This window comes from Choloepus didactylus, chromosome 1 (assembly GCF_015220235.1).
Source record: "Choloepus didactylus isolate mChoDid1 chromosome 1, mChoDid1.pri, whole genome shotgun sequence".
NCBI lineage: Eukaryota > Metazoa > Chordata > Mammalia > Pilosa > Megalonychidae > Choloepus > Choloepus didactylus.
In genome coordinates, this window is record NC_051307.1 from 83,300,494 (window position 1) to 83,326,017 (window position 25,524).

At 37.7% G+C, this 25,524-nt stretch overlaps 1 pseudogene; it reads right to left on the reverse strand.

Annotated features, from left to right (window-relative positions):
• Positions 1-153: 153 nt before the first annotated feature.
• Positions 154-24,987, reverse strand: LOC119517459 (annotated as a pseudogene).
• Positions 24,988-25,524: the final 537 nt, after the last annotated feature.

Sequence of the window (25,524 nt, forward strand, 5' to 3'; positions counted from 1 at the left end):
CACCTCAGCATCAATTTAACAAACAGCCTTTTTCTTTTATAAGGGTAATTAATAATTTCAAGACTTTTCACTTCACTAGTTCAAAATTTGGCAGGAAAGGAAAAAAGCTGACTGGTCAAACCCAGAAACAGTGATTTGGCAAGCTGCAGTCACTCAGCTCGTGTAGAAAAGTTGCTCGACTCTAGTATTCCATTCTTCACATCTGCAGAGAAGTTTGATACAACCACTTTTCTTTATCAACTTTAAGCTACATATTGGCAAAGAGATAGCAAACTGCTGGGAGGCCATAACAGTCTGGGGGCAAGTTATGTGTTCTTCCAGTAGGGGAGAAGTAAGTAATAATCCCTTGGCTTTCTTTTAAAGCAGCTACTTGTCTTCTCCAGAGGATATTTGGCTGAAATTTTCTGTATTCTTTCCTGGCAAGACCTAGTCAGCTATACTAAAATGATACCAGGAAGTGGCTATGGGTCTCACAAACATTTGTTTGCTTGGGGATACCACTTCCTTAGCAGCTCTGTCCTCAGTATTAGGCACTTGCTTGGGATTTCCTTCTTTGCATGAAGATCTGATGAACCATTCTGAAAAGGGACTGTTCCTTATGACTTGGAAGGAAACAGCAATTCTAGAGGGATCCTTTGCCTTTGGTGCCTTAGCCTAGTCTGTTGCTTCTTTCTGGAAAGACTGAGCCACATATTCAGGGAATCTTGAAGCTTCTCGGGCTCAGGTTTTGGATCCACAGACATCCCATTTTTATCCTTTCCTTCTTTCTTCAGAAACCACTTACACAGAGCTTCCTTCTCACAATTTGCACCACACACTAACTCTGAAAACCTTGTGCAGGGCTCTTTGGCTTTGCATACCTCCTCTATATGGTTCTAGATGTGTCTGGATAAGCCAATCCTCGGTAATCTTGCTGGGGGTGGACAATGGTTTCTTGGCCTCTAAAAGGTCATTCAGACAATTCAGATTGCCCAGGTTTTCAATCTCCATACCTTTGGGCTAGTTGTCCTGACAACTGGTACAGGGATAGGGCTTGATAAGCCACTCACTCACACTATAGGGCTCCTGAAAAATCTGGGAAAAGAACTTACTTAAATTTCTCACTGGTTTCACAGCTGCCATCCTCAGGCTTCTCTAGCTTCTGGAGTTCCTGGGGAGCCATCAGCCAATCAGAAAAGTCCATCTCATCTTGATCAAGAAGCTCTAGACCTTTTCAACTTTAATTGAGAAATAAATGATAGTAGAACAGCTGTTACAATTTGGGTAATTTCTTTTTTCAGGAACTTTTTGCTGTTGACTCTGGAGGAGACAGTTTCCCAAACCCTCTTTGTTGTCCCAGATGTAACTGAAGGAATTATAGTCTCTGGGGACAGTTTTACTATTCTCCAAGATTGCTTTTGGGAGAGCCAGTCCTGGAGGTTGGACACATGAGGAGACTGACGACCATTAGCATGTTTGCTTCCAAGGAGCCATTTGCTGAGAAGGGCAGCTGTGGTGCTGGATGTGACTTCTGCTCTGACATTGGGACAGAACCTCTCTTCTCCAGAAAGGAGAATTTATCTATCAGCTACGTCTTTGAGCTCTTCCTATTGTCCCAAATTTCCTACTGTAATTCCTCTTTCCCCTTATTTCACCTCCCTAGTTTTCACAGTGTCCCTGACCAGATCTTTCTTAACTTCTGTCACCACTCTTGCCTTTGAATCTGTATCTACCAAGCATTTAGGTGCTTTTCTAGCACATCCATAACATTCTTCTGTTCATGAATAACTGGAGACAGAACAAGCCTGGTCCTACATAGACCACATTTAATGAAAATGATTTGTAAAACTCACAGCTCTCTCATAAGCCATTTAAAACATATCTGGAAGATTTCAAAAGCATTATGTCTTCTCTCAGACTTAAATAATTTTCAGCAATAAATTCCTTATTAAATTATCCTAGGTTTTTCTAACTAGAAAAGTATGACAAAAGCACATTTGTTGCTTATTGTATCAGGATCTATTGGTAATTGGCTAAATCTTTGGTCACTCAAAAACTCCAAACTTTCTCTCTCTCTCTCTCTCTCTCTCTCTCTTTCTCTCTCTCTGTGCTTTTAACCATCTAAGTTTAAGGCAAAATTTCAGTAATATGTTAACTGCTATCCATGATCCCAATGCACCAGCTATTTTTAGATCAGACTGCTTTTGTGTTTTAAAACAAGACTATACTGTTCTGGTAGCACAGTGGTTACAAGTTTTCCATCCCAACAAGCCTAGTCTTAAATCTGGACTGAATATTATACTAGTCGTGCAGACTAGTAAATTACTTATCCTCTAAGCCAGGATTCCCATTTGATAAAATGGGGATAATGACTGTTTTTGTATTGTGTAATTATTATTAGAATTTTTTTGGATACATGTGAAAAAATTGAGCTCAGAGCCAGGCACATACATGGCAAGTACTCATTCAATCTTAGTTTAATGTTATTAGTAGCTTAATGGTCAGGCAGAATATGACTGAAGAATTGGGGATGAAGAGTGGCAGCCTCTTGAAAGCTCTGGGGATGATGGGAATGATGGCTAAATAAGTATTTAAAGACTAGTTATATTCACATTACTGACCAGCCCAGACCTCAGAATAAGCACCTTAACTTAACATTAGGATAGAGAGACAAGCAGTGTGACCTCCAACTCATCTATACTTAGTCCCAGATTTTGAACATCCTTGGGCATACAGCCTCTTAATTGTGCCATAATCATCACATGGTCTGCTCATTCTATTTCATCATGCATTTTGAAAAAGATCCTAACCTGCTTTAAGAAAAAAACTGAAAAAATGTGATTACTGACTTGTCATTTGGCTTTCCAGATTTGGTTTTTGGGGCCAATTTCTTGGGAAACAAAGGTAAAGTAAGTTTAGGAACATGAAACAATAAAAATGTTTACCATGACCCAAAGAATACTGGTTAGAAGTAGACGAGTGCATGATTAGAATCACTCACCCCCTGACAATTAATTAACTTTTTATGAAAAGGCAGATCTGTTATTCAGAGAAATCCAAAATCAAATCAGAGTTTTTCTAGTAGTATTCCTAGAAGAAAGCATTTCAAAAAGAAATCTTCCAAAAGGCACAATCTTTCTCAGTTCTGTTGATAAAATTTAAAAAATAAAATTAAAAAAAAAAAAAAGGGATATGTAAAGAGTCTTTGCTACTCCCTTACAAAATCTCTCAGTTGGTACTCCCAAAGGAAATAAAATCTGCCTTATTTCTATGACCACCTGCACTGAACTTTAAAGTTGGTCTATATATATTGAAGAACCTTAAATTCATTTTCCCTCTGGGATGGATTCAGCATATGGTCTGCTCCTAAGGCAAACATTTATTTAAACTTTAAATCTAAAAGGAATTCTTCCATTTTATTTCTAGTTTTGCTTGCTTTGATCCTGAAAGTAATTAACTTTCAGTGGCAGCTAATTATAAGTAAAGAGAAATCAGAGTCTATATGGTTGCTTGTTTGGTGTAGGCTTGGAAAAGTGTTGTTTAATTGGAAAGCCTTTTTGCTGCATGCATTTCAATCCATTTTGCACTGTATTTATTAGCTAGGATTCATATTATAACCATGACCTTTCATCTAATGACAGAATCTCACACAGAGAAAAATAATTATTTTAACAAAGAGACACTAGGGCTATGAAGGAGAAATGAGAGAGGCTGTGAGGGAGTAGAATATGACACAAGAAAAGTCACAAGTAAACCCACCCCCTGCCCTTCATTATCACAAGCCTATGAAAACTGCCTTGTGTCAAAGGATATACGCCTCTACATTTGAATTGGGAAATCCTCTTCCCCTCCTGTATTTCAAGCAGAAACAAGTCCCTGAGAAACAATTCAGGAAAGGAATGAGACATAGGTGAAGATAATTGAGGCGAGAGGTGCTATTCACTGTTCCGAGTTAATACCAATCATCCGGATCATGGAAGAATCTGAAAATTAATGAGCTGCCGCCCAAATGACCCTTACCACATCCTCCATTTCCCTGAAAATGACCCTCATAAAAATCACTGGCACGTTTTGTCATCAACTCCTTCCTTTCAAAAGAAAAACCAGGGATCGTTTTTAATATGTATGGTCTGTTTGAAATAAATATGTTGTAATGGTTTTCTAAAAAATTAAAAATAAAAATAAGTAACTGAATATTCTGGGGGACTTAAAGTCTACATTTATGAGAGATAGTTTTAAGCTATGTAGGATCTCTACACAATTCCTTACCCAATTCAAAGCAATCAGCATCACAAAAGGAAACTATCCATACACTGACCAGGGAGGGTTTTCTAGCAACTGTAAGAACTAGTGCCACAAAGACAGTCTAAAGGACACGCTATCCATCTTCTTCTCCAGGTTTATATCAAGTTAGAGCAAATGAAAGCAATATACCTGGACCTTGTTAGCTTAGGCCATGTAGAGAGGCACCTGTGAGTTATAATAATGGACTTGGCCTTAATCAAAGGCCATCTCCCCATTTCCTACAGAATTTATCGATAAAGGAAATAATCTCTATGTTTTCCAATACCAACATAAATACTTTATTTCAAAATATAGTGCAAGGAAAAATGTTGCAAGAAATGACATGTTTTCTTTAATTAATAATATGAATTCCGTAATCCACTGTATTTGCTTTTATTGCCTGTACTGCTAGGAAGCTCAGGGCTAAATTCATTAACCAATCACAATAACTACGTTACCCTAGATGAATTGTTTCCTTTCTTACCCTCTACGTTCTACATAGATTTAAATTTTCTAGTTGTATTTCAATAGATTTTAAAGTTTAGATTGCATCCCCCAATTTTGGGAGGAAACTACACAGTAAAACAATATTTAAAATTCATAATTCCCTTAAGAACTTAATAAAATGGAAATATTTTCTACTACTTGGAATTTCAAAGATATGTCATTAAATATACTGCTACCACTCTACCTCCACTTTTGAGGAATATATTATCAAAATAAGTTTCAGATCATTAGCTGTGTGATAAAGAGTGCAATGTTTTACACATACTGAAAGTAATTAAAATGTCATACTAATGAGGCAAAGATCACATGTTGTAAGCCCTTGTGTGGGTAGTGCTTTATGGAATTTATATAGTTAGCTACCATGTGAATGTGGCCAACTGATCACTAACGGTTCAGTGAGGTGGTGTCTATAGTTCAGCACAAACATACTTGTTCTGCTGGGAAAATAAAAGCATACATTTTTGTGGGGCATCACTAAGATTAATTTTATATACCAAAGTTTTTACATAATTCTTTTTTAGAAATTACAAGAAACTGTTACTTATTAAGGCTTTATAGCTCCTTAAACAATTGCCACCCACACTCAGCTGTCTTCTGAACTATCTCATTTCCACTGGTCTTCTTCCTATCTCTATGCTTCCCGAACCCTCTTTTGAAGTCAATCCTGTACATCCTGGAAGGCCATTTGGGCCCTATACCATCACAGATGTCCATAGAAATCTCTGCTGATCAGTCATTTTACTCTGATCTGGTCGAGTCTCCTATTGTAATAAACTGTTGAGAGATAAGAAGCTGCAGACCAGGCTATACCCATTCTTTCCAGTAGAACTGAGAGATGTTTTCCAGAAATGCACCACTTTTCTCCACAACAGAACATCAAAAGTAGCTCTACCTTTAATCTTTTAAGAATCTGTCATGCATGAGTTTAAACCTCTATCATAATTTCTAATAATAATTCCATGTGTTTTGGGGCCCCAATGTTCCATTCTCAAACATGCAGAGTAGCCTACTCATGGGATTTGTTAAACATCTTTATATTGAACTTACAAATATTAATACATTTTGTAAAGTATATACACATTTTTCATCTTAATTATTTTTTTCATTATATTTTCCTTTTTGCATTTCAGTTTGGGAAGTTTCTCTAGACCTATCTTCAAGGTCAGTAATTCTTTCCTCAGCCATGTCAAGTCTACAAATATGCCCATCAAAGACATTCTTCAATCTTCTTCCAGTGTTTCTGATTTCTTGTATTTCCCTTTGATACTTTGAACTTCAGTCTTCCAGATTACCCATCTGTTCTTGCATGTTGTCCACATTTTCCTTTAGAGCCTTTGACATAGGAATCATTGTTATTTTAAATTGACTGTCTGATAATTCCACCACTTGTGTCATACCTGAGTCTGATTCTGATCCCTGTTTTGTCTCTTCAGGCTGTGTTTTCCTTGCTTTTCTTTTTTTGGCATGCTTCATAATTTTTTTTGTTCAAACTGGACATGTTGTGTTGGGTCATAGGAACTGAGGTAAATAGTCTTCTAGTGTGAAGGTTTTTGTTCATCTGGCTAGGAAATGAGTTTTGTTTAACATTTGTTATAGCTTTAGGTGCAAAATTTAAATATTCCTATACAGTCCTTTTTTTGGCCTTTTTTAGAGAGAATCAGTCTTAGAGCTCTTTCAGTTGTAACCTAATATTATTATATCAGAACTCTGTTGGTGGTAAGATATGGGGGAGAGGGGATGTTTAATATCTTCCAAATACATCTCAGTCTTTTAACAGGCTTTTGTTTCTGGCCTATGACCTTCACAAATGTTTCTTCTTGTATGGCCCCTGCCTCTATCACCCCTCAGAAAAGAGAGAAAAGCTGGAGCAGCCTCCCATGAGAGAAATGCTCTTCCCTGCAACTCTGGGACAAGGTTCTGGAAAAACATTTTCCCCTGAATAGAAGGCCTTTGCTATGGAGAAGGCCCTGGGCTGGGTATATTTCACTAGGATTTAGGACTGATTTTTCTTAACTGCTTTTAATTTTCCTAGCCGTTTTATAGCTGTTCTGTGTTATTTTAGTCTTCTCATATTTTAAGTTCTCTTTTTCAAAAAGAGTTGTTGCCAAATCTCATAATTTGAACGTAAGTTTTATTTTTTTATGATTAAAAGTCACACATACACATAAACGGTTTGTTTATTATATATATTTTTAAAATTTCTGATATTTTAATTGTAAATTCATATATGAAAATGCCTTCCAGAAAATTTATTCCTCATTCTTTATTTATTAATCAAGAATACAGTGTACATATCATGTGCAAAACATGGTTTAAGGTGCTTTGGGGAATGAAAAGATGAATCTTTTCAAGCAGAATCTTTAATGCTGGATATATTTTAAGAATCCTATACCTAATAAGATATTGAAAAAAATATATTTTTAGTACTACAACGTAACTTTTCTTTTAAAAATACATCGTGTAGATAAAATATTAATGCAATAAATCAGTTTTAACCTTATTCACCTAACTTTTACATTATTAATCTTGGTATAATCTTCCTATGTCCAAAAAAACACTGCATTTTTTAAGAAGAAAAACTGAGAGATTACACGAAAATTGAATAATCTAGATCAAAGGGAATAAATGGTCTTTCAGCAAGTCTTTGACAAATTAGAGCCTTCAATGAACTATGCAGCTTGGCTTCATCTAGATATGATGTTCAAAGACAATATAATAATGCCTAATTTCACCTAAGTAGATTGCTAAAATCTAGCAGTAACCACATTCTAAATAGGCCTATAACATCCTCAGGAATTTGTTGACTGCTGAATTCTCTAAACAGTGGTAGTTTATGAGGAAGATACTAATTAATTTATATCTTGGCTTTTCAGCATCCATTCACCATAGTTCAAGTCCAGCCTTTTAGGGATTCACCAGTTTTCGTTTTTGTTCCTGAGGTTGGGTGGGCTCTACCCACCCTATGGTACCAGGAATAAAGCACATAGCTTAAACCTAAGTCAATCAGTTCATTTTATTCCCCTTAAAGACAAGTTTAGAACAAAATCAGAGCCAATGAGATACCGTGGGTCTCTGGAGGGGACTACTATCACAGCGACTCTCATTTTCTTTCCTCTGTAGGATTTGAAACCAAGTTTATAGAAACCAAGAGGCCAACCCCAGAGTAACACATTTGCAAGGTTGAGAAACAGTAAAGGTCCTGATGGAGTTATTTGAGTATTTATGTAAAGCTGTACCTGAAACCAGTTTACCCCTGCATTGTTTTAGCTACACGATCCCATAAATATACCTTTTGTTTAAACAAGTTTGTATTGAATTTTCTGTTATTTGCAAGAGATAGAGGACTAAATGATACTGGAAGAAAAATGTATGAGGAACTGAAGACCTTGATATTTGTTAACCCACAAGAAAATTATACAAGGATGAAAGAGACTGAAATAACAGGGTAAGTATTCCAGTCAGTTCTTGATTTTCCTACTCAATGTTACCTTTTAAGAGTAGCATGCAGAAGTATACATATTGTCTGTGATTTGTCTTTAAGTGAGTTATTGGAAGCAGTTATTACAAAATATATGTGACTTGATGAAATTATCATATGCAATATAAACGCCATGAGCTACCATCTAAACATTAATGTTTTCTTTTCTTTCTCTAAAAGATAATTCCAGAAAAAAAAAAAGGATTGAGACTTGAAGTTTCTCTTATTTTGCTCCTTGTGATCTCAACTAAATCTTCTTTCATTTCCTTGTTATTTTGTTTTCATGCCATCAAATCAATGCTCAACCTCATGAGAGAAGCTTTTGAAATGGTCTCATGGAACTGCACAGAAATGTGATTCTAGTATAAGTATAATTATGTCAACACAGCAGTGAAACCAAGGATACAAAATAAAATAGCTGACAACAGTAAGAAGTCATAATTTAGCTTGTTATACACACTTTCATCTTAAGGAAGATGAATCAAAATTCCTTGCAACTTGCGTCATCTCTGAATATGAAGGACTGCAATATTCAAAGCTAAATTTGTGTTTCCTTAAATGGACCATAAAGCTAATTCCAGTAGATGAAAACTGCAGTGCCAATATCCTTCCTTCAGAAGCACTAAACAAATAGACAGGTTTTATGATTTTTTGGCTTCAAATTTTCACTGTTACTTTTCACATTTTCTTCACCAGCCTTGTCATGGAATGTTTGAAGAAAAAGTTTTATTTATCTGCCAATGCTAGGATAGTAATTACCTCCTGGGTTCTAAAGTCTGATGCTCAAAAATGCAAGCTCCTTTAATACTCCAAACCAATCATGTACCATCTGTAATCTTTGACCAGCCAAAGTTCAATGCCTGGGAGAAGCTGAGCAGCCTTCTAATTCAGGATGCATCATCAGACTCTCAATTGTCTAGGAAGTTTTAAGAATGACTCTCTGAAAGCTTAAAGTAGCAAGGATCTATCAAAGTATCAAACAGAAAATTGTCACCCCACTCATGGCTGAGTGTTCTTTAGTGAGAATGAACAAAAGCCAAGAAATAAGTTGTCCAAATGCAGCTTGAAAATGCAAAGTAAAACAAAACAAAACATGGTAGTCTCTTTGCACCCTGGAAAATGAAGCCACATTACAGGGGAGACTTACCGTTTTTCTAATGGACATTCTGGAAAGATTTAGAAAGCAGCAGGACTTACCTGGAAGAAAGAAAGAGAGAAAAAAAGAAATTAAAACAGTAAGTAAGAAAGGGTAACAGTGAAGACATATTGTTTAATACATTCTAAGATGGCAAGAAGTGACCCAAGTCCATCTACATGGGGTTAAAGCCAGCAAAGGAGAGAAGGCGGAAAATAAAATTCTTTTAGCTAACTCTATTCAACCTAAGAAGTATATGTACAAGAATCAGGTGTTTATTTTATGTAGAGTGTATAGAGTCCTTTGTATTAGTAAAATCCTCAGTGGAATTAGAAATGCGGCCTCTCTACTGCTTCTCAGAGGAAGATGTAACTCACAGTGATAAATGCAGAAACTAAGTATTTTCAACAGCCACCAAAATGTAAGAAGGTTAGGAGTGGATCATGAGCAGACTCCGGTTCCTTAAAGTATCTAGTTTCAAACTAACTGGGCTGTTTAAAGCTCTCAGAAAGGCTTATCATGATTCACAATTGTAACACTTTTCCATTTTGTTAATGTTTGGCCTCCTCATTGATTTTCAAGTAGGACACCATCAGGTTTAGCAAGACATGGAGTTTGTAATGTTAATTGTTTTATTCTACTGTTGTCTCTCTATCCCTGAGAAATCTAAAGAACAATTTCATAAGTCTCATAAATGTTAAAAATACTAAGTTACTGTCCATAAACCATAAATATTATCAAATGCGTTTAAAACTGAGCCAATGGGAGATGGCAATGAAGGAAGACAGCTCCCTGGAGCTTGGAGTGGTCATTCCAAGAACTCTCATCTAACTGGAAATCAGGTCTCTCTAGTCTCTTACCCCTGAAAAAACCTACACAAGTAGACACTACCTATCTGCTGACAGATTACCCTATTTCCCCAGAATACAGGGAGGGAGCAAAAGAAACAATGAGTTGAGTTTCATCTGTAATGACAGTTTACGGAATGCAAGGCCAGTTTACGGAAACTTTACTACTAAAAGCATATGCGGAATGTCTTAGCTAAGTGTTAACTCTTGCTAACTACATCCTATCTTTTGCAGGGAGACTGAGGCAGCCTAGCAAAACTTTATGTAGGCATTGGGTTTCTATGTTCTCTTCCATTCCCTCTTTCCAGAGGGATGTAACACATCCTTAATTCTCTCTTCTACTGAGCAAAGAAGGAAGAGAGGAATCAGTAAGGCAGGCAGAATAATTACAGGCTACTTTTTCATTGTTCTTTAAACTGACTTAAATTTCTAGGCTTTGAGGGAATATACAGATGCTCATCTCTCATATGATTTCATATTAACATAGATGGTACAAATAGCTAATTTCTCTCTTGCTCTCTTTATTTTTTTTCTTAAAGGGCCTATTTGAAGTAGAAAGTGAGTCTTAGAATGGTCTGAAATCCTCAGGCATTATTTTTTCAATCCCAAGAATAATATGCATTTCTAATTTATAAATCAAAGCTCAGGTAACAGGAAAATGAATTACATAAATGGATGTATGGCAAGGTCAAGATAGAACCCAGGACTTTGGATATTTTATCTAATAATTGAACATGCATGAACACACACATAACATACACAATGTCTTTCATTTGGTCCTGTGAATTTTTTTATGTTAAATTTCAAGAATGTTTTTAAAAGTACTTTTGCATTATTATTATTTTTTTACTCACCACTTAGAATCTTAACACATATTCTTTTTCTGTTGAAAGTAATCCATTTTAACTTTTCCAAAGTAAATATATAGGGAAGACCTTCTGTCACCCATGCCACCTTACAGGAACCGACTACAAAAACTTATACAAGAGTAAATTCTGTTATTCGAGGGTAGTGACTAAGAAACACATTACACAAGATCTACTCTCATAATTATCTCTCTATAAAAACGTTAACCAATGACACTTTCTTTCAGTCTACAATACTGAAAGCCCATTTTATTACTGACAACAGCATGCAATTTTTCTGTTGGTTAGCAAGGGTTTTGCCTGCTGGAAAATGGCTTGACCATAAGCAGAAAGCCAAAATCAGAGCCAAGGGTAACTCTTTTTTTAGCTCATAAAAATGAAAATGAATTATTTTATTTACTAATGTATCTGTATAAGCCTGACATGTAAAACAATGGTTATTTGAGTGTTAGCTCAGCACTGAAACATATATGTGTATATTGTTTCAATATTTTATTGTTCCACATATTTATTTGGCAGGGGGATGGGGGGAGAATCAGCCTCTCCTTTTGTACTGTTAAAAAAACACACAGTATCAGTTTATTTCTACACATTCAGACTAAATAAATCATTATTTGTCTTAGGCCCATAGAGGAAGGTTTATTTTCAAGCCTGGGCTAAGATATTTGCAATAATTATTGTAGAAGTGGATTTTTTCCCAAATGATAATTTTATGGTAGGAAATTTCTCTTGCTGGCTACTGTTATCTTGAATATTTTACTTCTTAGTGCTGAAAAATAGCTATTTTGGTACATTACAGTATACAAACAACATAGTAATCATCATAAATGACCAATTTTTTAAGAGTGGCCACTTTAACTGCTCATTAATTCCCTAATCAATTTACAGAAGCCAATGTTAATGCTATTTAAGGAATAGCATCAGTCTGTGGAGCTTATTTGGGGCTGCCCTAGGGAATTAATTAGGTGGAATCCTTGAATTATATGTGATCTTTCAACTCCCTTAGGCACCAGTTAGGTTCCTGCCTGACGCCTTGCGTTCTCGTCAAATACACGTGGGACACATAGTCTAGAGTACATAGACTTCAGATCCAACACATCTCCTCTAATGTCCTAAGAATTCCTTGTCATTTACTCGGTGAAGTAAAACTTGTGCTCTGTGCAGTTTTAAGATCTCTGTCTTGGTCTATGACCCTTAAATGCATCCATCTTTCCTATATATCTGCTCTATAGCCTCCAACCCACACAGGTTAACTTATACACTTATAGAACCATCCATTTCCTGCAGCCACTTTTTCTCTCAAGTAGTTCTCTATGCTTACCCATTTCCTTTCAGCCTTTCTGCATCCTTTGACTCATTTTGAATTTAATTTGTACCCTTCTTCTCTAAAGTTTCTACATCACGGCCAGTTCCCAATACCAACTCCCACCCCTCTACTCTCACCACTTCAGCCTTACACTGGTTTGAAGCTGTATGTACCCAAGAAAAACATGTTCTAAAATTTAATCCATTCCTGTGGGTGTGAACCCATTGTAAGCAGGACATTTTGAAGAGGTTACTTCAGATAAGGTGTGTGGCCCAGTCAATCAGGATGGGTCTTAATCCTATTTACTGTAGTCCCTTATAAACAAAATGAATCTAGACAGAGAAAGAGAAAGCTACAGGAAGTTAGGAGCTGAAAGCAATGAAACTTAGAAGAGAAGGGAGAGACCTGGAGACGCCACCATATGCCTTGCCATGTGACAAAGGACCTAGGGATCACTGGCAGCCAGCTCCAGGATGCCACAGTCTTCGAGAGAAAGCATTGCCTTGCTGATGCTTGATTTGGACTTTCTGCTAGCCTCAAACCTGTAAGCTAATACACTCCCATTGTTCAAGCCAACCCATTTCATGGTATTTGCTTGGCAGCTTAGGAAACCAAAACAAGCCTCATTTCCTGTCACTTCCGATCACATCCTCTCCTCTGTTCCTGGTTCACAGAATTACCTGCAGTTCCCAAAATATATCTAGCTCTTTGAAGTCTTCATGTTTTTGCTTATACCCTTCTTGAAACTAAAATGTCATGTTTTTGCATTTTCCAAGATTAATTTAGGCATTCCTTCTCTATACTTCCTTAGCTTTTGATACCACCTCAACTATGACTTTGATATTATTTTATAATAAATAGTAGTAACTACCCTTTCACAATCCTAGAATAGTGCCTGATACATAGACAGCATTCAATAATTAAAGCAAAATTTAAATCAGGCTTAACTCCTCATTGGATTTCGAGTTGCTTAAAATGAGAAGCTAAGTGTTACTCACCTTGGATCCCAAGTGCCCACTCTACAGTGTCTGGATGAAGGTTGGTATTTGAGACAAGTGTATTATTGGAAGGAAGGAAGGAAATACTAATTATAGCTAACAGACTCTCATTATTGTTATACTTCAATAAATATCTGTTATTTCTAAATTCTATAACTTTCAGAGATTGTGTCCATGCTAGATTACTTGCTTTCCTCCCAAAACTGTAGATAACCATTTTGGTTAATAAACACATCTACTGAAATATCACAAAGCCAGAATATCTCTGACATTGCTATAGGTTTCTATAATGAATGTAGTTTTTGATGGTAAAGACATAAAGTTGTCCTGTCATTCTCTGACTTCTCAGACATCCTTTCTGTGCTGGCAGTCTAGATTAACCATACAAAAAGCTACCTGCTGACAGTTTCATCTCCTGCCTTATTTGCTAAAATTTTGTCAGATAATTGAGAATACTTTATTTTGAGTATCTCTATCCCAAAATTCTTCACATAACTACCAACATCTTCAGTTTGCATGGTACACTGTCATACATACTGTGCTGCTTTGAATCTGTTATGTACCCCAGAAAAGTCATGTTCTTTTGAACCAAACTTGTGGGGGAAGACCTATTGTGAGTGGGACCTTCTGATTAGGTTGTTTCCATGGAGATGTGACCCCACCCATTCAAGGTGGGTCTTAATCACCTTTACTGGAGTCCTCTCTGAGAGGATAAAAGGCAGAGACATTTTGGAGACATCTAAGAGAAGCCAAGATATGTAAGGATTTTGCCCACTGGAAAAAGCTAAGAAAGAAGCCAAGACAAGCCCAGAGACATTTTGGAGAAAGCCACTGAAACCAGAAGCTAAACCCGGGAGAGAAGGTTTAGCAGAATCAGCCACGTGCCTTCCCATGTGCCAGAGGAACCCCAGATGCCATCAGCCATTACTCAGAGAAGGTATCTACCTCTTGATGCCTTAATTAGTACATTTTCATGGCCTTAGAACTGCAATTTTGTGAACTAATAAACCTCCATTGTAAAAGTCAATCCATTTCTGGTATTTTGCATTCTGGCAGCTTTAGCAAGCCAGACACATACAAGAAAAAAATCTTTAAATTCTGACACCAAGTGCTTTCAAATTCATTTCTCCAATTTAAAAATTGGCCCCAGATTCATAAACAAAGAAGGGAATTACTTAAAGGTGAGTAAAAGCTGCAAAAAGAAATGAGATGTTTTATTAGATCTTGATTACAATAATTAATAAATTTCAAATGCCATTTTAAAAATTAGATTTGTACAAGCCAGCCTGTCTCCCTCTCTTTCCTCTCTCCCATTCTCTCACTCTTGATTTCTCACTCTAGCTCTCTGGCTCTCTATCCCTGCCTCTGTGTCTGTCTATCTTTGTCTTTACACAATTATGAAATAACAGGTATTCATAATCTATCTGTATGCATATGTTGAAACATCTGTAACCCTGACCTCACATTTCCTTCGCATTTTCAACTCCAGTGACTTTTACCTCCTTTAAAACTGAGATGCACACAAGACTTCACACAGCAGGCCTTTCCGTTTTGAGGAATGGGTCCACCTCCGGGATATTGATATTGTAGTTTTATCTCTTTTCCTACCTTCTCACTTCCTTCTCCTACTCTGCCATCTCTTGAATCTGCTCTCTGCCCTCATTGTAAGCATGACTCCTACAAACGCTGACAGTTCTTAGAGGCTTGTCAGCCCTTCTCTGACTTTGCTTTCCAACAAACCTAGCTCATGCCAAGCATGGGATGGTCTTTTTGAAATTTTTCTCTCTTGCAGCTGTAGTGCAAAAAAACATTTTTTGCAAGTATGTTCCGCAGAAAATAATAATTCTCAAAATTTTAATAGGTTTTCTGAAGGGAAAAAATAAATCTATGTAGGTTTTTTGTAAATAGTGTTTTAAATTACATTCTTAACCTAGGAATCACTAGTATATAATAGCCTAATTGGTTTTAAGAAGTCCTGCAGTAGAGGAGTTAGGTGAATTTGACTAACTTCTCAATTCCCAAGTTTTTGTGACCATGGTTTCACCTTTTATCGGATAATACTTCAGGTAATTTATGGTTTGTGGGGCACAGCTTGGGAAATTATGGCAAAGTAGAAAAAATACTGAATTTAAACTTGGGAAATTGATGATGATAATGATGAAGATATTAGTAGCTAATATTATGCATTTAAAATATGCCAAGTATTGTTACAAGTGATTTATAAGTATTAACACGTTTAATCTCACATAAAAAAAATGAAATACTATTATTAGCTTCATTCTACAAATACAGAAACTAAGACTCACAGAGATTAAGTAATTTGCCCAAAGTCACATAACAGAACTGAGTGGAATTTGATCCCAGGCAACCAGACTGCAGACAGGAAGCTTTTAGCCACTATGCTATTTGTTCTAGTTTGCTAATGCTGCCAGAATGCAAAACACCAGAGATGGATTGGCTTTTATAAAAGGGGGTTTATTTGGTTACACAGTTACAGTCTTAAGGCCATAAAGTGTCCAAGGTAACACATCAGCAATTGGGTTCCTTCACTGGAGGATGGCCAATGGTGTCCAGAAAACCTCTGTTAGCTGGGAAGGCACATGACTGGCGTCTGCTCCAAAGTTCTGGTTTCAAAATGGCTTTCTCCCAGGACGTTCCCTTCTAGGCTGCAGTTCCTCAAAAATGTCACTCTTAGTTGCACTTGGGGTATTTGTCCTCTCTTAGCTTCCCTGGAGCAAGAGTCTGCTTTCAATGGCCGTCTTCAAACTGTCTCTCATCTGCAGCTCCTGTGCTTTCTTCAAAGTGTCCCTCTTGGCTGTAGCTCCTCTTCAAAATGTTACTCTCAGCTGCACTGAGTTCCTTCTGTTTGTCAGCTCATTTATATGGCTCCACTGACCAAGGCCCACCCTGAATGGGTGGGGCCACGCCTCTATGGAAATATCTCATCAGAGTTATCACCTACATTTGGGTGGGGTGCATTTCCATGCAAATCTAATCAGCACCAAAAAGTCTGCCCCACAAGACTGCATCAAAGAATATGGCTTTTTCTGGGGGACATAATACATTCAAAGAGGCACACTATTCTATATCTGTTACCTACTGATTGGGAAATCTGAAGCTTGTTGCTTTACCTCTCTAGGTCTAGTTTCCCATTCATCAAACAATATGAATGTTATCTGACATGGCTGTCATTAAAAAAAAAAAGTAAGAGTTTAACAGAGCCAAATTCAGTGTTTGAAATATGTAGTAGGTACTCAGAATATCTATTAAATAAAAATCAAGACCTCTAGATTTGCTCATCCTCCTGGCTGTATACACACGACTACTGGTTCCTATTATTATCACAGGAATAAGCATAAAGCTGTGAAAATGCTTACCCTATATCTTCAAATGGATCCATACAATATCAATAATCCTTTCATTTGTCCATGTCTGTTGTCTATTGCAATTCACACCACAACTCTAGGCATTCCTCAAGCCCAGAAGGCTCAGTGGATGATTCAAACCTGTCAACTGACATCCACATTTCACAAATGTCATTGCTCTTTCTCCATCTTTTTATCAAAGGAAAAGAATTCTCCCATTCCCAAGCATATAAATTATTCCCACTAAAGTCCATATCCTCCACTTCATCCCAGACCTGGCTCTATCAACCACTCCATTGCATTTTACATTCTCTCTCTCTCTTCCTCTCTCCTTTTCTTCCCTTCTCTGTTTCCTCCCATGACTTTCTTGTCTCTCCCACTGTTTCAGTTTCCTAGGCTGCTCAAGCAGATATCATGAAATGTGTTGGGTTAAACAATGTGAATTTATTTGCTCACAATTTGAGGCTGACAAAAAGTTCAAATCAAGGTGCCCTCAAGGTGATGCTTTCTTCCCAAAGACCGACTGTCCTGGGCTTGTCATATGGCAAGGCAAATGGTGGCATCTCCTGGTCTCTCCCTTCTCTTTCAGGTTCTGCTGATGTTCAGCTTCTGTTTGCTTCCTCTGGCTTTCTTTCTCTCTGTTTGAATTTCATTCTTCGAATAAAGGTCTCCAGTAACAAGATTAATACCAAGCTTGACTGAGGTGGGCCACACCTTAACAGACACAACCTCATCAAAATGTTCTACTTACAATGAGTTCACACCCACAGGAATAGGTTAGTTTTAAGAACATGCTTTCACACATTCTAACCACCACACCCCATCCTCTGCTCCCCCAAAAGACATGTTCTTTCCACATGCAAAATACATTCATTCCACAACAATATCCCCCAAACCTTAAGTCATTTCAGAAACAATGCTTAATACAAAGTCTCATCAAAATTGGTTATGGGTGTGGTCTGTCCTGGGATACAACTCCCCCCTCTCTGTGGACCTGTGAACCCTAGAGAACAAGTTATCTGCTTCCAACATACAATGGATGAACAGGCATATGATAAACCTTTCTACTCCCACAGGGAGAAATCAGAAGGAAGACACAAGTCATGGGTCCCACACAATTATAAAACCCAACAGGGTAAGCACCATTAGCTTTTAAGGTCTGAGAGTTATCTACGGAATTATGTTTTGTTTTCCAGACCTGATGAAGTGGCAGCCTCACCCCTTCCAAGTGCTTGTGCAGAAACAATGTTTTTCCCAGAACTCTGGGACAAAGCCTCCACCCTCTCCAAGCATTGGAGTAGGAGCCAGACTTTCTGTAATCCTGGGAACAGAGGCTCATCTCATCTGAGCTTTGGGCAGGCTCACCTTTTCCACACATATGGGTGGGCCTGCTCTCTTTTCCTGAGGAAATCTCTTCAGTCCACATGTTGGCATCCACAGTTCTGCCTTTGAAGCTACTCTTCCTTTAATTTGTCCCCTCTTTGTCCCTTTTAGTTCAGGCTGGCCATGGTTCTGATCATACAAGTTTTGCATAAAACATGTTGGTTTTGCATGTAGTTCACAGGGGTCCAAGCCATCAGACAATAAAGCCTTCCATAGGTCTTTCCTGCATAACATCATTTCCAATCTTGACTTCCCCCGAAATGACTGTTTCCACGTTCAGTTCAATCCTCATATGGAGCACTGTTCTTTGGGATTCGCTTTACAAAAGCTCAGAATTTTCTGCACCATCAATTTCTGATTTCTTTATGTCCAGGAGTTCAGTTCTCAGTTTATCCCTTTCCTCTTGCATTTTACTATAAGCTGCAAGGAGAAACTAGGTGGTACTTTCCACATTTAGCTTGAACATCTCAGCTAAATATCCAAGTTCATTACTTTTGAGTCCTGCCTTCCATCCCACTTAAGAACTCAATTTTGCCAAGTTATCTGCCACTTGAAAGCATGTTTCCTCCAGTTTACAATCACACGTTCATCATTTTCTGCTAAGCCTCATCAGAAGTACTATTAACATCCATATTTCTACCAACAATCTCTTCGAAGCAATCTAGGCCATTTCTTTCAAGCACCTCACAATTCTTCCAGCCTCTACTCATTACCCAATTACAAAGCCATTTCCATATTTTTGGTATTTTTAATAGTAGCACCCATTCTCCTGGTACCAAAATCTGTTTTATTTTCTAGGCTGCTCAAGCAAATTTTATGAAATGGGTTCTGTTAAACAATGGGAATTTCTTTGTTCGTAGTTTAAAGCTGGGAAAAAGTCCACATCAAAGTGTCATCAAAGCAATGCTTTCTTCCTGAAGATGGGTGTTTTGGGGTTGACTGCTCACAATCCTTGGTCCTTAGTTTATCATATAGCAAGGCACATTGGCAGCATCTCCTGGTCTCTCCCTTTGTTCTGAGTTCCCTTGATGTTCAACTTCTGACTGTTCTCTCTGGCTTTCTTTCTCTGTGTCTGAATTTCCTTCTCTTATAAGAGACTCCAGTAATAGGGTTAAGACCCATCCTGACTGAGGTGGGCCACACCTTAACTGAAGTAACCTCAACAAAAGATCCTACTTACAATGGGTTCACACCCACAGGAATGGATTAGATTTAAGAACATGGTTTTCTGGGGTACATACAGGCTTCAGTACACCACACATACCACACTCCCATCCCCAATATGTCCATAGTACAAGTGTGACACCCACCACACACCACATACCCAGCACAGCATCCATGTCCACTTACTCTGTCATATGATCTTTACCTCTTATAAACTTTCCCCCTTAACACCAAACTTCTTAAAAGAATCTATTCAGCATATCTATTTCCACATCCATAATTCACTCTTTAACTGTATGTAAGTCATCTACAGTCCCACAATCTATTAAAAACAAACAAAAAAACACAAAATACTCTTCTCAAAGATACCGACGTTTTCCTGATTGACAAATGCAATAGCATTTGGTCAGTTTTGAATCTCTTTGGCCTCTCTGAAACTTTGTTATGCCTACGTCCTTCTTGAACTCTTTCTTCCTCTAGCATTTCTCTGATACTACATTGTTTGCTGTCATTTCAGCCAATTCTTATTTGTCTCTCTACTGGCTTTTTCCCTCATCTTGCATTTTAAACGCAGGCTGACCCCCACAGTTCTGAACTCTGCCTTCTGCTCTTTTCCCATTACATTCTCTCTAGGACATTAGCCACTCCATGACTCTAACAATCCTTTTATGCAGATGATGCAAGAATCTACTAAATTATAATTGTGAGGAAAGGAACCATGTCAATTTCCTTTTTTGAATTCCCAAAGTGTCTATGCCTAGCATATAATGGGGTTGTGTGTGTGTGTGTGTGAATGTGTATGTACTGTGTGCATGTGTGTATGTATATAAATAAATGAGCAAATTATTTCCTTGATCTAGCATTGCCAAATAATCAAAATAGTGCCTCCAAGCATGGGATATTTATTAACTTCAAATGCTAAAACGAATGCCTGGAAATTGCTGTTCCATCTCTTAGAAGACTTGCGAGTTCTGCTCTGTGCTGTCCTAGGAGGTAAGGGCCCTGCAGATACTGTTCATTGAGATGCACATGTAGCCAGGACATCTGGGTTCTGTGCAATCCCACATAGACTGAACTTCCATGCATTTCACCAAGGAGGAGGATCAATGCATTCCTTCATCCCAGCCTTTCCTGCTATTTATCTAGACAATGACTCTTGCCTTAGGGCCTCTGCTACACAAGGGGTTCTGCAGACAGTTCAGTTCATATTGTTCTCTTTAGGAGAACATTAGTGACAAAGACCTTATAAGGTTAAAAATGGTTGCCCCTAATTTCTCTGCCACTTCACAGCCTTTACAGCTAGCATTCTTCAATAACTCCAGGTTGTTAACTCTATCTAGATAGCAGTGGGTATAATTGAAATGATGCTAAATTGTACCTAAAATGAGGTACTCAGGGTTATCAATGTCAGAGTCCCACGAAGAGCAATAAAACATACAGCATTACAGAACTGAAAATAATTTTAATTAAGTCACCCACAGGGAAACATGAGGTTTTCTTTTTTCTCCCCCAATTGGATAAACTACATACGCTGCTATTGGAAGAGAACAGGTTACAGCAGTAGCTACAAAAGGAAAGAAGATAGAAGAGTGAGGTCAATTTCATTCTCTTTCTCTCATTTTCCAAGCCTATAGCTTTACTCTGGAGTATCGTGATATCTAGATTTGCACCATTTCTCTCCAGTCAGCAGCCAGAAATCAGTAACCAAGTGGTACACATTGCAACCCTCTTATTTAAGGAACCTGACTCTGTACTTTCCTGCACACTCCTAAAGAAATAAGGATTTCAAGAAATTCCTATCAAAAAAAGATTTTAAGATTTACTGGAGTGCTCAGACAGAGCTAACATCAATTTAACAATTAAGCAGTTATTACTAACCAGGGAGAGATGCACTTAATATTTAAGAAAGTAAAGAATTAAAACGAGCTAGAACTGGATGTCAATGAGTGGGCTGTCTGTGTAGAATTACTTAAAAATTCAGCAAGGAACTTCTCAGAACAAGTGACTCATTCATACACGATGCATTTTCCACATAGACATTCACTAAATTTTGGCTTCTCTCTTCACTACCTCCCTCCCTTGGAAGAGGATATATGAGTGTTTCACAATGAGACTCTTTTTGTAAGTACATCAGTGTAGAAGTCCACATATTGACCCCATAACTGATATTATATATAATATTATTTTACAGAATACTTGTCATTTGCTTACCTCATAATTATCCCCCAAATTTTGTTCAGTAAATATATCATTAGCCTCTCTTTAAGGATGAGGAAGCAGTCTCAGGAAACTGAGACATCACACAGCTGGTGAATTTCCAAAGGATAATCATGTTTTTAAGAAAGAGCTCATTCCAGGGCTCCTGCCCCAAGTCCTAGCAACTTTGCAGGATTCCAGATTTGCAAGATGTAAGCCCAAATATATTCCATACGCATCTACCTACTCACACATTCTCACACACTAGTGAGCAGAGGCTCTGATAGCTGTGACAGTAGATACCAACATAACATCAGAGCTCTTTTAAATTTCACTCAATGGTTTTTTACTTATGCATAACTGAATTAATATTTGTAGCTTTGATTTATAAGTAAAGGGCAGGATTACATATCAATAAAGAAAAGGAAACGTGTAGGAGAGTGTTTTACACCTTACCAAGTTATAGGTAATTTCACCTTATTAGAAAAATTAAAGCAAAATACCCATTTTCCCAACCCATACACCGATCTGCACTCACAACTGGTGCAGCTTCCACTTTCCAAACTCAGGGACTTGAGAGGCCTATCAGTAAAGGGAGCAAATATAGGTGCCTGTGACATGAGTGAAACAACAGTTCTAATGGTGTTTGAAGTTATCTTAATTGCCTGGTAAACTAGGATTTGTTGAGGGCCTACTATGTGTTGTACATCATACTAGTTGTTGGTGATAGAAACATGGATGAGTCATGGTCAAGGAATTCAGCTCACCAAAGGAAGACAGAGACACATAAATACAACAGTAAATGAATGTGACATTGTGGTTATGATAGTTGTGTACCTGGAAATGAGAGGGAATGCAAAGAAATGAATGAAGGAAGGATAATATTTACAGGGGGAATCCAGAGCATTGTATCTAGAGAACCGCAGTGATGGAGAGATGGAAAGGAATAGGTGCAATAAGGAGAAGGTAAGTTGTTGGAAAAACAAATAGGGTATTTGGCTGGGAGGGGTACCACAGAGAAGAGTTTTGCTAGTGAAGATAAGAAATGAAAGCACATGCTAATAGGTCCCAGCTCTTGAGGTTTCTTTTACAAATATTTACACGCATCTCCATCCAAGTGCTGGCTGGATACCTGGGCTGCTGAGGCCGTCTTCAGAGGCTTAGATCACCACAGAGAGACTTGTTCAGTTATCTACATAACCAGAGGACTTGCCACTGGCAATCGTCAAACTAATTTTCCATTTCACATCACTAGGTGAAAATAAAGTACTCAAAATTTCATATAAAAATCAGTGAACATAATATTTCGAGGAGATTCAATAAGGCATATATATATATATTTAGATCTCAGTTTAATTTCTTCCTTTCTGTGTAATGAAGAAATCAATAAAGGAAATGGTCACTCTTCAGGACATATATATATATATATATATATATATATATAATCTCATTAGACCTTCAGAAACTCTATTCTTAACCAAAGGCACAGTAACCACAGAAGTGGATGGTATCTTTGTAACTGGGATCAGAAGCAAAAGATTCCTTTCCAAGGATACTTGGCAAGTGATGGAGAAAAGAAAGCCAAAACCTGATTGTTTCCAGCTCTCAACCACAATGAATAGGTTTTGTGGAACCACTACCTAGCTTTAGCTCTATTTTTTTTTTGAATAAATTGAAACATGAGCAATGGATATAAAATAGCATAGATGAAATCTTAGTGTAGTTGTACCTTCTACCTATGTAATATTTACCTGAAATTCAATTTAGTGGTAGATAACATTATTGAGGAATAAAGAGAAAAAGATAGTAGCATGGTTTGGGGATGGGAACTAACATTTGTCTGCTGGACACTTAATATAATGAAGGGACACTTTACTCTGACATGGGTCTTATTGAGATTGCTCTTGGTATCTGTGCTGGTTTGAATGTATTATGTCCCCCAGAAAAAGCCATATTCTTTGATGCGATTTTGTGAGGCAGACATATATTATTGGGGATTAAGTTGGAATGTTTGGATTAGGTTGACAAACAGAAGGAACTCAGTGCAGCTGAGAGTATATTTTGAAGAGGAGCTACAGCCAAGAGGGATACTTTGAAGAATGCACAGAAGCCGAGAGAGGTGCTGCAGATGAGAGACGGTTTTGAAAATGGCTGTTGAAAACAGACTTTTGCTCCACAGAAACTGAGAGAGAGGACAAATATCCCAAGTGCAACTGAGGGTGACATTTTTGAGGAACTGCAGCCTAGAGAGGAACGTCCTGGGAGAAAGCCATTTTGAAACCAGCACTTTGGAGCAGACGCCAGCCATGTGCCTTCCCAGCTAACAGAGGTTTTCTGGACAACATTGGCCATACTCCAGTGAAGGTACCCGATTGTTGATGACTTACCTTGGACACTTTATGACCTTAAGACTGTAACTGTGTAACCAAATAAACCCCCTTTTATAAAAGCCAATCCATCTCTGGTGTTTTGCATTCTGGCAGCATTAGCAAACTAGAACAGTATCCCTATTTTATAGATGAAAAACTAAGATCCAGAGAAATTTAGGAATTTTTTCCTAAAATCATACAGCCCATGAACAACCATTCTATAATATATTCTATAATATATTACTTGGTACAGTATTTTTAGAGGAAGAAATAATTAGGAGAAAATTAGGGGAAATAAGACAGGATATGAAGATATAAGAAGAGGTTTCAAATCCTAAAAGTTAACGAAGGTCAAATTTTAATCATCTGTCACTCATTCCTCCCTCCTCACTCATCTGCATTGCTCAGACACCACAGAAAGCTGTCTGGAGAGAGTCACTAAGCCAAAAAAAAAAAACCAAAAAAACAAAATCATACTCAGATCCTCCTGTCTCACCTCAAAAGTACACTAATGCATACCCAGGATAAATTCATACACTTTCCAGAAAGCCCTCTCTGTCATACTTTGTCAAGGTGCTTGGCCAAGCCTTGCCTTAAGAATGTTGAGCAATGGGAAAAAGAAGAGTAGTTTAACCAGCATTGCAAGAGAGATTATTCAAAAAGTTAATTACTTTACAAGCAGGGAAGGGTAAAAAAAGACCAAAAAAGACACTCAGCCTCCTGCTAAATTTGCTTTTCTTAATCCTTAAACGCCATTACGCTTAAATCTATATAAGGTAGAAAAAGGGGTAGTGGGAGGAGGGAGGGTGGTCAGGCCATTTATTTGAACATTTGATAAAACCTCAGTTATATTCCCTTCCTAATCCTGTGTCATTAGGAGAAAAATGGTACTTTCGGAGACCATTTAGATATAAATGCCTGCAACCTTCCTATCAGACCTGCTGACTTTCTCTTTCTTTTCTTTCTCGCTCTCTCTTTTTGTCATTGTAGCCAGTTATGTTGAGATATGATTTTCGGCCAGGCAATCTAGCTCTGGCATCAGGGGTCCCACAATAGCTTGGCTGGAGACCCTCACAGCCTCTAATATTATTATTTTTTGGCAGGGTCATTATGACAATAATAACTGGGAACAAATACCTCCATTCAGAGGAAAGGGAAAAACAAAACAAAGCAAAACAAAAAACCCCTACCATCTAACATTTAGATAAGCCAGCATTTGTAACACAAAACCAAAGGATGAAGTCTACATAATTAAATTTGATGTTAGTTCTTGAAATTGGTGAGGATAATTAAAGAATGAAAGAGGCCAACTGTGTTTGAAATTACTGAGTCAGAGCCAGCCTTTCACTGGGCTCCATACAAATGTTGCATTAGGTATAGGTCACAATTTTTACTGGGGTTTAGCTTACATTGGACCTAGGGTATCTTTCTTCTGCATTTTAAAATCAAACCTGTAACTACCAATGAGCCAAATGCCCTATACTCCTTGTTCTTAAGTTCGAGTATCTTTTGGGCCTGTACTTCTTCACTCACCCTCAGGGGTAGTAACGAAAGTAATGAGAAGTGCTTTGTCTATATTCAAAGTCTGAGAGCCCTTAGAAACTGTCTTGCCTTGGTAACTCACAAAGAGCTCATTTCCTCTGCAT